The sequence below is a fragment of the Eptesicus fuscus genome, chromosome 15 (assembly GCF_027574615.1).
Source record: "Eptesicus fuscus isolate TK198812 chromosome 15, DD_ASM_mEF_20220401, whole genome shotgun sequence".
NCBI classification, from domain to species: Eukaryota; Metazoa; Chordata; class Mammalia; order Chiroptera; family Vespertilionidae; genus Eptesicus; species Eptesicus fuscus.
The window spans coordinates 60246249-60261116 of NC_072487.1; the positions used below are offsets into that span (position 1 = coordinate 60246249).

The following is a 14868-nucleotide window of genomic DNA, read 5'->3' on the forward strand; positions in this document are numbered from 1 at the left end:
AGGACTGAGGGGACTGGGGGACTCCAGCTGGATGAGGCAGGACTGAGGGGACTGGGGGACTGAGGCTGGATGAGGCAGGACTGAGGGGACTGGGGGACTCCGGCTGGATGAGGCAGGACTGAGGGGACTGGGGGACTGAGGTTGGATGAGGTGGGGCTGAGGAAACTGGGGGACTGAGGCTGGATGAGGTGGGGCTGAGGGGACTGGGGGACTGAGGCTGGATGAGGCAGGGCTGAGGGGACTGGGGGACTGAGGCTGGATGAGGCGGGGCTGAGGGGACTAGGGGACTGAGGCTGGATGAGGTGGGGCTGAGGGGACTGGGCGCCACCATCTTGTGAGGGTGTGACAGTCAATTAGCATATTTCATCTTTATTGGCTGTGGGCGTCACATCTCGTGATGATCATTTAGCATATCCCCTCTTTATTAGATAGGATTTGTTCTTTCGTGTCTGGCTTACGTCTTCAAGGTCCATCCATGTTGTAGCATGTGTCAGAACTTCATCCCGTGTTAAGGATGAATAATAGGCCATTGTATGGATAGACCACATTTGGTTATCCATCTGTTGGGCACTTGGATTATTTCCACCATGGGCTACTATGAATAGTGCTGCGATGAACACGGCTGTGCAGGCGTCTGTTTGAGCCTGTTTTCAGTTCTTTTGGGTGTCTATCCAGGAGAACTGCTGCATCATATGGTGATTCTATGTTAAGCTTTTTGAGGAAACACCAAACTTTTCTACAGAAGCTGCACCATATTATATTCCCACCAGCGATGTAAGAGGGTTCAAATTTCTCCACATCTTCACCAATACTTACTTCCTTTTTCCTGATAGACATCTTAGTAGTTGTGAAGGGATATATCACTATGGTTTTGATTTGCATTTCCCTAGTGACTAGTGATGCTGAGCATTTTTTCATGTGCTTATGGGCCATTTGCAGATCCTCAAAGAAATACCTATTTAGGTCCTCTGCCCATTTTTTAATTGGGTTATCTTAATTTGGGTTGTTGAGTTACAGGAGTTCTTTAAACATTCTGGATGTTAAACCATTATCAGACATATGATTTGCAAATATTTTCTCCTATTCTGTACATTGTCTTTTCACTTTCTTGATAATGTCCTTTAATTCTGATGAAGTCCAATTTTTCTATTTTTCTTTCGTTGCCTGTGCTTTTGTTGTCATACCCAAGAATCCATTGCTAAATCCAAGGTCATGGAGATTTACCCCTATGTGTGTTTTTTTTCAAAAGGGTTTTAAGGCTTTAGTGCTTATATTTAGGCAATGGATCCATTTTGAGTTAATTTGTGTATATGGTGTGTGGTAGGGGCTGCCCTGTATTTTTCTGACCATGGGGTCCCCTCCCCACCGTGATCCTCTGGCAGAGCTAGCTAGCATCCCTGCACTAGATCATGAACTTCATGAAGACAGGGTCTGGGTCTTTTCAAAATCACCACTATGGTGTAGGCAGCCAGCCCAGTGCCTACCCAGCAGGTACTCAATAATTAACTGGGATAAATGGGTGGTTGAGTGGACAAACCACTGAGTGGATAAACTCTACTCCCCACCCTCCACCCAGCTACAAGACCAACTGGCTGAAAGACTCTAGTCTGAAACAAAGCAGTAAATCTGATTCGATAAACATATATATTAAGAACTAAATATATATCAACAATTGTATTCACACACTGCTATCGCTTACACTAAAATGATCCAAGATCTAACTAGCACACTTAACTAATGACAGGGCAGAGGCCCCAGCCCTGAAAAAGCTCAACATGTCCTTCCCAGTTTCCTCGTTCAAGTCCCTCACTGCACAGAGGAGGACCCCGAAGGGCCGATGGAGCCACTGACTTCCTAAATCCCGGGCTTTCCCCACCAAACACAGGCCCCAGTGACCACCCACTGCAGGTAAGCAACAAAAGTGTACTCGACTGGTCTGAATTCCTTCACATGGTGGGAGTGGCTCTCTGGCTCCAAAACCTCCTAACAAAAAAATGACCCCTGGGTCCTGGATCGTATCCTGCCCGCCTCACGTAGCACCACACCCACTCTCTGCTCCGGCCGCACTGTCCCCCATCCTGTTCCTCATTCCCACCTCAGGTGTGCACACCTGTTCCTCTGCCTGGACACCTTTCCTTCAGACGTCCTCCACTTGGCTCTCCCCCACTTTCTTCGTGAGTCTGCCCAAGTTTTACTCCAGCAAGGCCTCCCCATCGCTCCTGATCTCCCCTACTCTCTTTTCTCCTTAGCATCTATCACCACCAGACAAATCACATATTTGTTTACTGCCCTCCTCCCCTTCCTCTTCCTCCTCCTCCTCTTTCTCCTCCTCCTCACAATCCCCAGGTCCCTAACTCTCACTAGAATGAAATTCCCTGAGGGCAGGGACTTTTATTATTTAACTGCTGTATCCCTAGCAACAGGAACAGAACCTAGCCAACACGAGGTGCTCAATAAGCACATGCATTAAAAGGATAAAATGGGGGCCCTTGCCGGATTGGCTCAGTGGATAGAGTGTCGGCCAGAGGACTGCAGGATCTCAGGGTTGATTCTGGTCAAGGGTGCGTACCTCAGTTGCAGGCTCAATCCCTGGCCCTGGTGGAGGCACTTTCAGGAGGCAATCAATCAATGTGTCTCTCTCATATTGATGTTTCCTCCTCCCTTCCACTCGCTAAAAATCAATGGGAAAAATATCCTCGGGTGAGGATTAACAACACTGCTACACGTCTGTCAGCCGGAGATGCTGGCAGTGGACACTCTGCTGACCTGGCCACAGAGAATGGGGTTTCTCCCCACAGGCCCTTCATAAACACTTGTGACCTGCACACACAAATGAATGAAACAGCAGCTAATGTGCACCGGGCTCGCGGGCACTTTCAGAAGGCTGTCCGCGCTAACAGCGCGTCACTCCGGCTGTGCGGGAGGCGGGCTGGTCAGTAACTCCACTCCTAGGAACCTACCGTCACTTTTATTGGCAAAGATTTCCCTCCCAGAGATATTTGTAACATTGAAAATTACAACTAAGAAAAAAGAGGATTCCCACCTTCAGAGGGCCAGGTAAGCAAGTCACAAAATAGCCACAGGGCGTCCATGAAGACTTCATAATGACACGGAAATGATTAGAACAGCACATAAAAAAGGCTGGTTATAAAACTATATGTACACTATGCCCATACCTATAACATAAGTATAGGGGAACTTGCAAAAACATCCTATAAAGATGTAATATGCAAATTAACCCTCACACCCTCACAAGATGGCTGCTTACGACCAGGCTGGCAGGGGGGTTAGTGAGGGACGACCAAATGACTGAATAAGCAGGCTGCATGGGGCGACCAGGCCAGCAGTGGAGCTAGTGAGGGACGACCAAACAACTGAACAAGCAAGCTGCGTGGGGTGACCAGGCCATCAGTGGGGGCAGTTAGGGGCAATCAGGCCGGCATGCAGAGGCAGCAAGGGATGATCAGGCCGGGGGAGGGGGGCAGTTAGGGGCGACCAGGCAGGCAGGCAGGTGAGTGATTAGGAGCCAGTGGTCCAGGATTGCCGATCGGGCCTAAACCGGCAGTAAGACATCCCCCGAGGGGTCCCGGATTGGAGAGGGTGCAGACTGGGCTGAGGGGACCCCCCCTCCCGTGCATGAATTTCATGCACTGGGCCTCTAGTAAAAATACAATTTTTCGTTTTTCTATCCTTTCCACCATTCTGTATTTCCTAAATTGTCTATGAGCAATAATGAGTTAAGAAAATCAAATTGACAGAATTTCCAAAAATGCTGTTACCTGATGCTTTTCTGGTGCCCAGGTGTGTAACAGGTGTCTCTGTCCCCTGACCCTGCTTCCTCTCCCTCCCTCTTGCCCCCAGAACCTGACGCCAACAGCCCTCCCAGCCCTGCCACAGCATTGACCGGGTTACCACATCTGCAGCCACTCCTCCTGAGAAACCTTGCTCCAAGGCTGGGATGCCCCACCTGGCACTCTCTGGCCCGCAGACCCCAGTCCGGGCCTGACTCCTCTACTTCCCAGCTCTGTGGCCCCGGACAAGTTACTGACCTGAGACTCCACTTCCTCCTCGGGACAATGAAGCTGACCCCACCTCACAGGGCACTGACATTCAGGGAGCTAACGGTCCCCACCTCACAGGGCCCCGATCTGCCGGCTCCACCAAGCCTCGTGAAGGCTGAGGTTCAATGTGCTAACATGCTAACAGCTGTGAGCGTGCTCTGGATGCTGCCTCGCTCCGAAGGCTGGCCCCAATCTGCTGGTTCCACCAAGCCCCGTGAAGCTGGAATTCTTTATCCTCCATCTGCCTAAATCTGGGCACATGCCCTCTCCTGAAAGCAGCAGAGAAAAGCAGCTTTGCCTTCCCACCTTAGACCAGCACATGGTTTCTTGACCGATATCCCCATGTCCCTGCTGAACCCTCCACTCCTTCAGAGAATGCCAGCCCAACTCTCGCTCCTCAAAGCTGAAGTCCATCTTGGCATTTTCACTTGAGGACCTGCAGACTCCTCAAACCCTCTTCCCCTCTACACCAACACCCTCCCAGGCACCCCAACTCAGTGCTTGGCTCTCACTGCTGTCTTTTAGTCACAGGGCTTTGCACATTCTTCCTTCATGAACAGTCTGTATTTATCCTTCTCTCTGCCTCCCCAGGCATTTAATGAGCACCAACTGCAGCCCGGCTCCATGGCAGGGGCTGGGGGTCAGAGGGAAGAGGCTCTCTCAGGTCCCCGGCCTCGGGGAACTCACAGGCTTGTCAGAGAGATGCGTGAATCATCACCTTTCAGTGTGGTGAGTGCTATGGAGACAGATGTGTGCCACTGGCTGCTGGGGCCTTGTCTGAGCTGTGACCACAGCTCAGCCTGGGACGTTTTCTAAGGGGAGACGCTTAGGAGCTCTCCCAGGGTTAGGAGGTAGGGAGGAGGGGCGGGCTGGAGGAGGGATTTCCCAGGCGGATTTGTCCAGGACAGGTGTGGGGTGAGTGAAGTGTGACCCTGGGGGTTCACAGCGAAGACTTCCGGAGAGAGTGTTTTGAAGGAAGAAGGTGCTGAGCTCCGTTTGGGATGTGCAGAGGGTCAGGGGAGGTGATAGAGGATTTCAGTTTTGCAAGATGAGCAGAGTTCGTGGCTGCATGAGGGTGATGGCAGCACTACAATGTGACTATACTTAAAGCCACCGAACTGTACACTTACAAATGATTAAGATGGTGAATTTTACATTACATGTATTTTACCACATTTTTAAAAAAAATGATGTCTTTCATTCTAGGTATAGACCATCTGGACACCTGGAATTGAACAGGATGTCTGTGTCCAGAGAGGTGACAGCAAATCTTTTTCAGCAACTGCAGACTCCTCCTCAGCAGCGGGAGAGAAGGGTAGGCTTGGGGAAGTTTTTTCCCAAGGTGATGGGACGACAGTCTTCAACAGTGAGCTTGAGCCAGAGATGCTCATTTTTTCAGACCGGAGGAAAGGAAGACAGAAGAGGAGCCAGAAAATGAAGGAGGAGGGGGGGTAAAGGTGAGGAGGCTCTGAGCACCTCAGGGCCACAGGTGGCGGGTTATCTGGAGAGGTGAGAACAGCAGATGGGAGACCTGGAAAGAGAGATGCTGGTGGGAGTAACAGGGAGGTGGGATGCAGGGGGGGCCGAGCCGGCTGCAAAGCACCGAGCACAGTCTGAGACTGTCACTAAGCCTGGGGCAGAGGTCCGCAAAGAGGTCCCTGGTCTCTGGGCCAGCAGCAACACCCCGGAGCTTGTTGGCAATGCAAATGTTCAGGTCCCACCTGAGAGTTTTGTTCAGACCCACAGAAATCAGAAACTCTGGGGGCAGGACCTAGCAGCCCGTGTTACCACAAGTGATTCTGACGTGGCCAAGTTTGAGAAACACTAGTATAAAACACAGAAATCCAACAGAACGTTCATTATCTCTTTTATATGAACAAAATCAGCCTAGCATCGTCTACGTAAGAGAGCAATAAATACGTAACTGCTTCAGTGTCTACACAATTTATGTCTAAAGTTAAGAGAAACGCCAAAGCACATTATCAACAAAGTTACAGAAATACAATCTATCTAATAAACTTCCTTAGATGAGATCCAGAAAACACACCTGAGATCTGGGGGCTTGAAACTGTACAACATGGGTACCCGTCCCTGCTCGGTGACTACCTGTGTGCCCTTCAGGGCCTCGGTCTCCCCAAATGTAAAATCGAGCTGGGAAAGGCTCTTCTGAGGCCCTTTCCAGTTCTGACACTGTGTGATTCTTTCTGTCCTCAAAGAAATGACCTCAAACTAAATGCTTTCACATAGCTGAGCCTTGGGATGGAAAAGAACATTTCAACCAGTCAAACAGAATAAACCAGTTAACTAGAAAACCTTTCCCAAGTTCAGCCAGTGCCAGTGCCTTGCACTCAAAGAACCAGAACTGTCCTTCACTAACTGGCTTTTCCCTTAAAGCCACCGATGCCCGGAGTTATACAAATACTGTACTGCCTGGATTGTGTTTGTGTGGCCACATGACTGCGATGCCCCAGAAAAATGTACATTCCCATTTTCATCCTGTAATATTTTTCAAGCCGGGAAGTCAGGGATGGTATTTTTTTGCGAGGAAGAAAATGGGTTAAAGTACCAAACCACACAGACCCCACCTATGCCCAAGGGAGTCTGGGCACTGGGCATTACAACTCTAGGCTTCCCGATAAATGGCCCCCTACCGACCTTGTTGCCAGGATTCCTAGATGCTGGTTTCCTTCCTGGTTTCTCTGCATCCAAGTCTCTGTCTGCACCCACCGGTCATCTGATGACCGTCCTCTTGTGCCTGGGTCCCCAATGACACCTGCTTCCCTGCTTCTAGGGAAAGCAGCAACTTGGTCCTGACCTCTTCCACCCAAATGGGTGTTTGTGCAGGAAGACAGGGTGCGGGTGTGAGCACCAGGGAACCAGAAGATAAGGTCTAGGGAGACTCTGGTCTTCGGCCCCGCCTTACCTGCACACCCTGGCTCTCACATTCCATTAGAATTTGGTCAGTGAGAAGCTCAGCTGGCCTGTTTGTCCCCCTTGTGCATCTGTCACAAACCCCCTCCCTCCTCCATCCAGCCTGGATACGTAAGTGACATTGCAGGCTCTGGCAGTCACGTGGCAGGAAGGAACAGGTAAAGGGAGGGCTGAAAGACGGCTGGTGTCGCAGGAGCAAAGCATGCCAAGGGAGGTGCAACCAGAGGGGACCAGAGCCACGAACATGCACGAACATGGACCGGGCCGGCAATGTCAAGGAGATAAGCTTTGTCTTTATCCAGGTAGAGGATTCCTAGTGCTGGGGCGAGGGGGAGGGGGGGTTTCCAGGCTGATTTGCCTGCACACTGACCTCCAACCTCAAAGTCACATGTGGGTAGAGTCCCAGCTGAGGCTAGTTGGTTAGATGCAATTATTAATAGCCGCCCCTTTTATTCTCAAAATGTTCTGGTTCGGATGATGAATTCTAGTCACCCTATTCTTGGGCCCCTCAGGCCAGCAAAGTTCAAGTCCCAGTTAGAGAAGGCAGGTTAGCATTGGGAGGGACCTCCAGGCTGAGTCTCACCCCTCATCAAATGTTCCATTCTCCTCTCCAGCAGACCTGCCAAGCCATCACCCAGAGTTTGCTTGCATGCCTGCACGGACAGCAGGCTCACTATTTCCTGAGGAAGTCTCTTTCTTTTGGGGAAAAAACTGCGTTATAAAAACAGCAGGATTTGAACCTATGTATACTATGATTGCAACTAAATAACATCCTTCAGTAAGGAAAAGACTGGGAGTGGGGGAAACTAGAAAACCTGCTTTTTCCTTCCACCTTATGGTCTCTTCACGCAACAAATATTTACTGAGTGCATTTGATGTTTCAGTGGTACTGGGGGCACACTGGTGAGTTAAACACTCTCAAATTGAGGGGCATTCTACAAAACCACTGGCCTGCACTCTCCAAAAATGTCAAGGTCATAAAGGACAAAGAAAGGCTGAGGAACTGTCCAGATTAAAGAATAAAGAGACCTGACAACCATATGCAACCCATGATCTTGGCTTTTCTTTGTGATAAAGGACACTATTGAGACAGCGGGCAAAACCTGAATAAGGTCTATAGGTTAGAGAATAGTATTGTATCAATATTGATTTCTTAGTCCTAAAAACTGTACAATAGTTATATAGGAGAATGTCATCATTTTTAGAAAAATACACAGAAGTGTCTACAACTAATCCTTAAATGGTCCAGGAAAAATACCTACGTAGAGAGAAAGATAGAATAAATGTGATAAAATGGTGCCATTCGGGGAATTTGGGTGAAGAGTACATGGGAGTTCTTTGTTCTATTTTTGGAACTTTTCTGTGTCTGAATTAGGTCAAAATAAAAATTAAACAGTAAGTCTCAGAATTTTTTTTTTAAGAAAGGAAAAGACTTCACAGAGTTCACAGTGCAGCTGGGGAGACAGGTACTAATACAAATAATTACACTAATTAACTGCAAAACTGCAACTGTGAAAAGCTCTGTAAAAGGAGACAGATGGTGGCACGCGCGTGTATAGAGGCAGGTTTACCCAACTCAGGAAGGTGAGGGAAGGCCATCAGGGAGCAAAGCCCCAAAGCATGAGCGAACTGAGGAGGGGAGAAGGCTCCCGGCTCTCACAGCCTCCGATTTTCCTTTTGCTCCCTGATATTTAGTTTTTAACTTTCTCCAACAACCACGTATAATTTGATATCCAGGTCAGGGGAGGGAAGGAGGTGGGGGAAAACAGCGGGCAAGGCCTGGGTCCAGGCTGTCATCCTCCCTTCTCCCGGCCCACCCGTGATTAGGGTCAGAGCTGGTTCCTGCCTCTCTCGCTAAAAACCTCAGGTCTACACTGAGGCTGACTCACCTGAGGGAAGCGGGGGCCGGGGGCCAGGTCTTCACACCCCGCTCTCAAAGTCAGACCAGTGCCTTTCATCCACACAGCATCCAGCTGGCCACGGCCCCTTTCTGGCCCTGGATCCTGCCCCTGGAACATCCCTTCTGCGCTAAGAGCTAGGACCTGCAGCCCTGCCCTGGGAGGGGCCATGACTCGCCCACAGCCACTTGCAGCACCAAACAAAGTGCTTGTCCGAAGGGTCAGGGGCCTGACCACAAGGGAGGGGACCCTTTTCCGTGCCGAGTTCTGCCTCAGTGGGTTTTCAGTCACTAGCTCCTTTAAAATGGTCAACTTAAAGGACAGAGGTTCTATCATCCTCGTTTCACAGTTAAAGGACTTGTCTAGGGACAGGCTTGGGTTCAAATCTTCCCTGTCCTACTTACGAGCAATGTGCCCTTTGGGTAGTGACTTCCTCTCTCTGAGCCTCAGTTTTCTCACCCCATCTGTAAAATGGGGCTTGTGGGAATTTGCAAGATTCTGGGACTAGAAGGTACTGCTTACCCGCTTTGGAGGCTCCAATAGGCTCAGTACAGAAAATTCACTCCAAGCTACACAGTGCTTAAATATTTACTAAAAGCTTGTGTATCCTGACAGTAAATCATAGGACCCGAATTTTCCAGGGCTATTCCAATTTCAAATCCTCTGTCCTAACTTTCCACATAAACCATCAAAATGTCTCAAAAATTCCACTCTCTCAGTATCCAAACAACACCTCCCAGGCCTCCCTCCTCTTGCACAAAAAAAAAAAAAAAAAAAGGCAGCACAAACATCCTTTTTCAGACTACAGTTCCCAATCTGTAGCTCAGAAAATGTAGTCAGGGAGCCCTGCAGGTCCCCTGAAGGACACGGGGTCAGCGATAAAAATCTGCGGCCGTCAGCACTCGCTCACGACTCTCAGACTCGGCTGTTTTCTGGCACAACAATGAAGGGAGCCAGGAGAAGGTGGACCACAATCGGAGCAGCACCCTCAGAGGGGCACAGGCTGGGGGGGACGAGCTCTGCCCTGACCTACCTACCGAGCGGCTGCTACCCATGGAGGCAGCCCGGTCGGAGAGTTGCTACGAGGATTAAATGAATGCGTTAATATTTGGAAAGCACTCAGGAGCAGTGCCTGGCAGCCAGTAACCGCTCTATCAGTATTGAATAACTAAGACCAGAGGCATCCCAGGCAGGAGGTGCTCATACCCTGAAGCCAAGCCAGAGGCACCGCTTCTCTCCAAAGAAAAGAAGGGGAATGGGCACTTAGCCCTGGGTGGAGGGAAGCCAGGCCCCCGTACAGGGAGGGGAGAGTACCCCAACTGCAGGAGGTGGGTCCTGCATTAAGCAAGCTCAGAAGGGGAAGAGTCACCACTCCTGAAACACACACGGTCTCTTCATGCTTCTGAGTCTTTACATCTGCTGTTCTGTCTGCCCGCCGAGTACCATCTTTTTCTACCTTCAAGGCTGAATTCAAATGCCAGCTACTCCCTATGATGTTCCCTGATGCCCATCAGAAGGAGTGGCCGCCTCCACTAGTCTCTTTGCATTTGAGTTTACCCTCTTGTAAAGTAGTTATCAAATAGATACATTGGTAGATAGATAGATAGATAGATAGACAGAAAGACAGACAGACAGACAGATAACACACAGGTCAGTCTTCCCAACTCTACCATGAATCTTTCCAAAACAGGGGTTTAAATTTCATCTCTGCAACCCTATTGCCTGACATATACTATCTATAATAATAAAAGTGTAATATGCTAATTAGACTGGACGTCCTTCCGGACGTCCTTTCGGACGACCTTCTGGACGAAGCCGGGGCTGCGAGGGCCGAGGCAGCCGCTGCGGTGGGGGACCGAGCCCCTTACACGAATTTCATGCATCGGGCCTCTAGTAGACTCAATAAATGTCTAAATTTGCTGTAAAACCTGTGCTCACAGCTGGTCTTCACTGGAGGCACAACTGGAAGCTGTGTGTTGCAAATCTCCAGGTTGGGAACCCCTCACCAGATCAGATTTCAGCCAGGCGCCTACCAAGCACTCCCTTTAGTCCCCCCTCAGGCAGATGAAAGGAGACACCTGTGAGAATGGAGGCTGCGGATGCCGGGACCCAAACCAGAGCAGGGTGGACACCGACTAGGTCCTGTCCTGTCCTGTCGCTAATAGAGTTGGTAAGAAGAGCTGAACACCAGCTGGGAAGAACACCAGCAGGCTGCCCGGCCCCCACCAGCCTGTCAATGCCATGACAAGCGCGGAGTTCCTTGGGCGTTCTAGCCCCTGCAACAGACCCTGGGAAGAGGTGACGAGGGACTGGCCCTGCTGTCCAGGAACCCCTGTCTGGTGGAAGGAAGGTGAGCACTGGGATTATGGTCAATAGGCACTCTCCTACGCGGAGATGGAGGGACCACAAATGGCTGGTCCCCTCCCAACGTGCCACAAACCCTGGGGGTTGGTGGGGAGGTAGGGTGCCATGTCTTCCTGTTCCCTCCAATCCCCAAAGCTGAGCCCCTCTGGTGCGTTGTTCATCTTAGAATAACGGAATCCTTCATGGGCCTGAACCCAAGGCTCAAAAGGTCAAAATTCGTCCCTCTTGCTCCTAGACTCACACTGCCTTTGCTAGCACAGTTTCCTTATCTGCAAAAGGGGGACAGGGAGGACAGTGACATGAAGCAATGTATGTGAAATCTCCCCGTTCACAGTCCACAATCAATCTGCTGAGACCAATTACCAGCTTGGAACCCCAACTCCTTTGAGGAATAAGATGTGTCTCTAACCAGGGTCCTGACACTTGAGTGAGAAAGTTAAAAGCTACCAGGACACCTCTCTGTGATAAAATGCAGAAAGGAGGGCTCAGAGACAGGAGCGGTGAAGCAGTGTGGGGCCCTGCTTGACTCTGTGTTAACTTCGGTTCTCTCTCCGGCCCCAAGCTGTTCCCGTGGGCCCGCTATGTATCTGACCTGGCCGCTCCTTGAAAAGGAAGTCCCCACCTTGTCACCCTGTATTCATTCACTGGGGTCTCCTGGCCAACCCTGCATCTCCCACCCCCAGCACTGCATCTGCCATATAGAAGCAGCCTGACTAATAAATGCTGGCTGAACAGAATGCCTCAGCCACTCAGATATGACTTCAGTAACTTGACCTTTTACATTCCCCAGCTAATGTCTAATTTGCATACAGGAGTCCATTTTAGGAGATAGCAAGTCACCAGAGACAACTCAGGATCAATACAGAGTATGAGGCACGTTTTATTCTACTCTAATTCTCTGCAAATTGGTATTCCATTAACTGTACGTGGGGTTTATGGGAGCTCGCTATAAACTAGAATATTTAACTAGAACGACCTACTCTCTGTCAGATAATAGCTTACTGTTAATGTTCAACTAGTCAATCTCAGAAAGGTTTCCAGCTTCCAATCTACTTCACATCTTGATTTAATCACCAGCAAAGTTATCTATTTGAAAGTCTCAGTACAATAAAGGGCATCTTGATACAGAACAAAAAGACCTGCCTATGGAATCAGGAAACCTGAGTTATATCCCAACTGCACCACATGATGTGTAATCTGCTGCTCAAAGCCTCAATTTCCTCATCTGTAAAATGGGAATAACACCAGCCTCAGAGGGGAGTTGTAAGGACACATATGTAATACCTTAATCAATAAAGAAAAAAAATTTTTTTAATTTTAAATGAGTTGATATTGTGGGTACACTCTGTGCAGTTCTATACGCCTATACAAAGATTAGTTATTATAGGAAAAACATAAGCTGAAATTCTCTAACAACTTCAACAGGCTAATGGCAGAAAGCAGGAGTGGTTCTAAAAAGTGAGACAGGATATTTGGCCCCCCCAGGGGACATCTGGCCATGTCTGGTGGCATTTCTGGTTGGCACAACAGAGGGAGAGGGATCACTACTGAAATCTAGTGAGCAGAGACCAGAGCTGCGGCTCAATAACCTACAATGCATAGAACAGGCCTCACAACAAAGAATTGACTAACCCCAGCCATGAGGTTAAGAAACCCTGATCTAAATAATCACAAAAGTTGAGTTTAGAAGCTTTTTAGAACAGTAATCCTCCTAACCTGGCTTTACTTTCAAGCATCATCTGCTTAAACATTTGCAGAATGGATCCTCTCGAAAAACAGCTCTTTTGTAAGGACAGCCGCACTGCCAACTTCTGGAGTTCCTGAATGTATAAAACTGCTTTTAAAGAAGATGCTCTCCGATTACCATTCGCTAAATTGTTTTTCCAAAGCCCTTGACTTCAGCAGAAGTTCTCCAGGGCACAAAGACCGGGTCTATCACTCTGCCACTAGGCCACCCTCCCCCCCCCCCCCAAGATGCTTCCCTAATTCTAATTTCCTGGTGAAATGGGAGCCACGAGGGTCTCTAAACGAATTAAATTCACATCACGCCAACTGCTCACTTGCTTTGTGCCGGGCACAGTGCCAAACACCTCCACATAATTTATCCCACTTAATCCACCCAACAACCCAGAGGGGGGGGGGGGCAATTATTACCGGCTGTTTGCAGGGGAGGAAATGGAAGATCAGAGAGGTTAAACAACTCGCTCAAGGTCACCAGCTGGCCAAGGGGGAGACCAACTTGACCGGAGGTCTCCAGTTTCCAAGTCGCAAGCTCTTTGCACTGCCTCGGACAACCCAGGTGTCAAGTTGTCTCAACTTCCCATGAATTTTTAAGGCGAGCGCAACTTCTCGGTAAGTTTAGGTGGCCGAACATGGGACGCTCACATACACTCCCCCACTGCAGCTGTCCCGCCGCAGGTACCTGATAAACCATTCCGTACCGCCTGCGGAACGGGGAGGGTTTATCGGCGCTGGAGTTCATGCCAGGCCCAGGAAATGCCATCTTTGAAAGCCGAGAGGCGGATTCGCCCGGGGAGCTCAGAAGGTCTGGCCGCCGAGCTTGGCTGGCTCCCCACGGGCTGTGCGCCCCCTAGGCAACCAGGGCCTGGGTCGCGGCGCCGCAGGGCCCTCCGGTGCCGCCGGCCGCGCGGGCTCCGCCGGTCGTGTCCGCCCCTGTCCGGGTCGGAGCGCACGCCCACGCCCACGCCCCGCCGCCGCCGCCGCCGCCGCCGCGTCCCAGCGCCCGCCCGGAGCGAGCCCCACCCGGCCGGCCTGCTCCCTCCCGCCCCAGCCCGGCCAGGTGAACGCGGCGGGGGCGCCCCCTCCCCGCCCCGACGTGGCGTTGGGACCCCGGAGCTGCCCCGTCCGCCCGCGCGTTCGCCGCGCGCCTGGGAACGGTGGGGGCGGGGCGGCGCCGATCGCTACCCCGGCCCCAGTCGCCCCGCGCCCTGCCCCGGGCCCGCTGGGGTCGCGCCGGGCCGTACCTGCAGCATCCGGGGGCGCCAGGCGCCCAGGTAGGTCGCGCTTGCGGGCGGCGCGGAAGCTCGCTCGCTCGCGGCGCGACCTGGACGCCGTCTGAGCATGCCCAGTGCCGCCCGCGGGCGGCTCCCGCCGGTCCTGCTGGCCGCGACGGGCCCGCGCGCGGGGCGGGGGGCGGGCGCCCGGCACCGGGCTGCCCTGCGGGGCGTCCCCGCCCCCGCCCCCGCCCGGGGCAGTCTCGCCTGGACGCGCCTCCCAGCCACCCGGGCTCTGCTGACGGGTTCCGGGCGGCCCGGAGTCCCCTCGCGCGTGCACGCAGACATTCGTCCCATAACCATGTATTGGGCACCTACTGTGTGCCCGGCCCCGAGTGATTTCATACCTAGGAATGTCAAACAGTCGGCTCAACAAACCTGTGGAACGAGGAGTCGTCTTGTCCAGAGGGTCCTGCTGTCCGGTGCTCATCCCCTTCCACTAGTCAGCTGAAACCTTCTTCCCAAGATTTATGGGGCCCCTGCCCCATCTCTTCCACCTCATCTCACACCTGCCTTCCTGCTGCCCATGGGCGCCTTTCTGTCCACCAAACACTCAGCACTTGGCCAGCCTCCACAGGCCTTTCCCTCTTTGCCCAGCTT

General features: G+C 51.3%; 1 protein-coding gene across 1 annotated transcript in view; it reads right to left on the minus strand.

Annotated features, from left to right (window-relative positions):
• PTPN3 (protein tyrosine phosphatase non-receptor type 3) overlaps nucleotides 1-14303 on the minus strand; it is a 100139-nt gene extending 85836 nt beyond the window's left edge. Inside the window, exon 1 of the mRNA XM_054727701.1 lies at nucleotides 14239-14303. The gene's annotated coding sequence lies outside the window, so the exon portion shown is untranslated. The remainder of the gene's footprint in view (nucleotides 1-14238) is intronic.
• Between the last annotated feature and the right edge of the window lie 565 nt (nucleotides 14304-14868).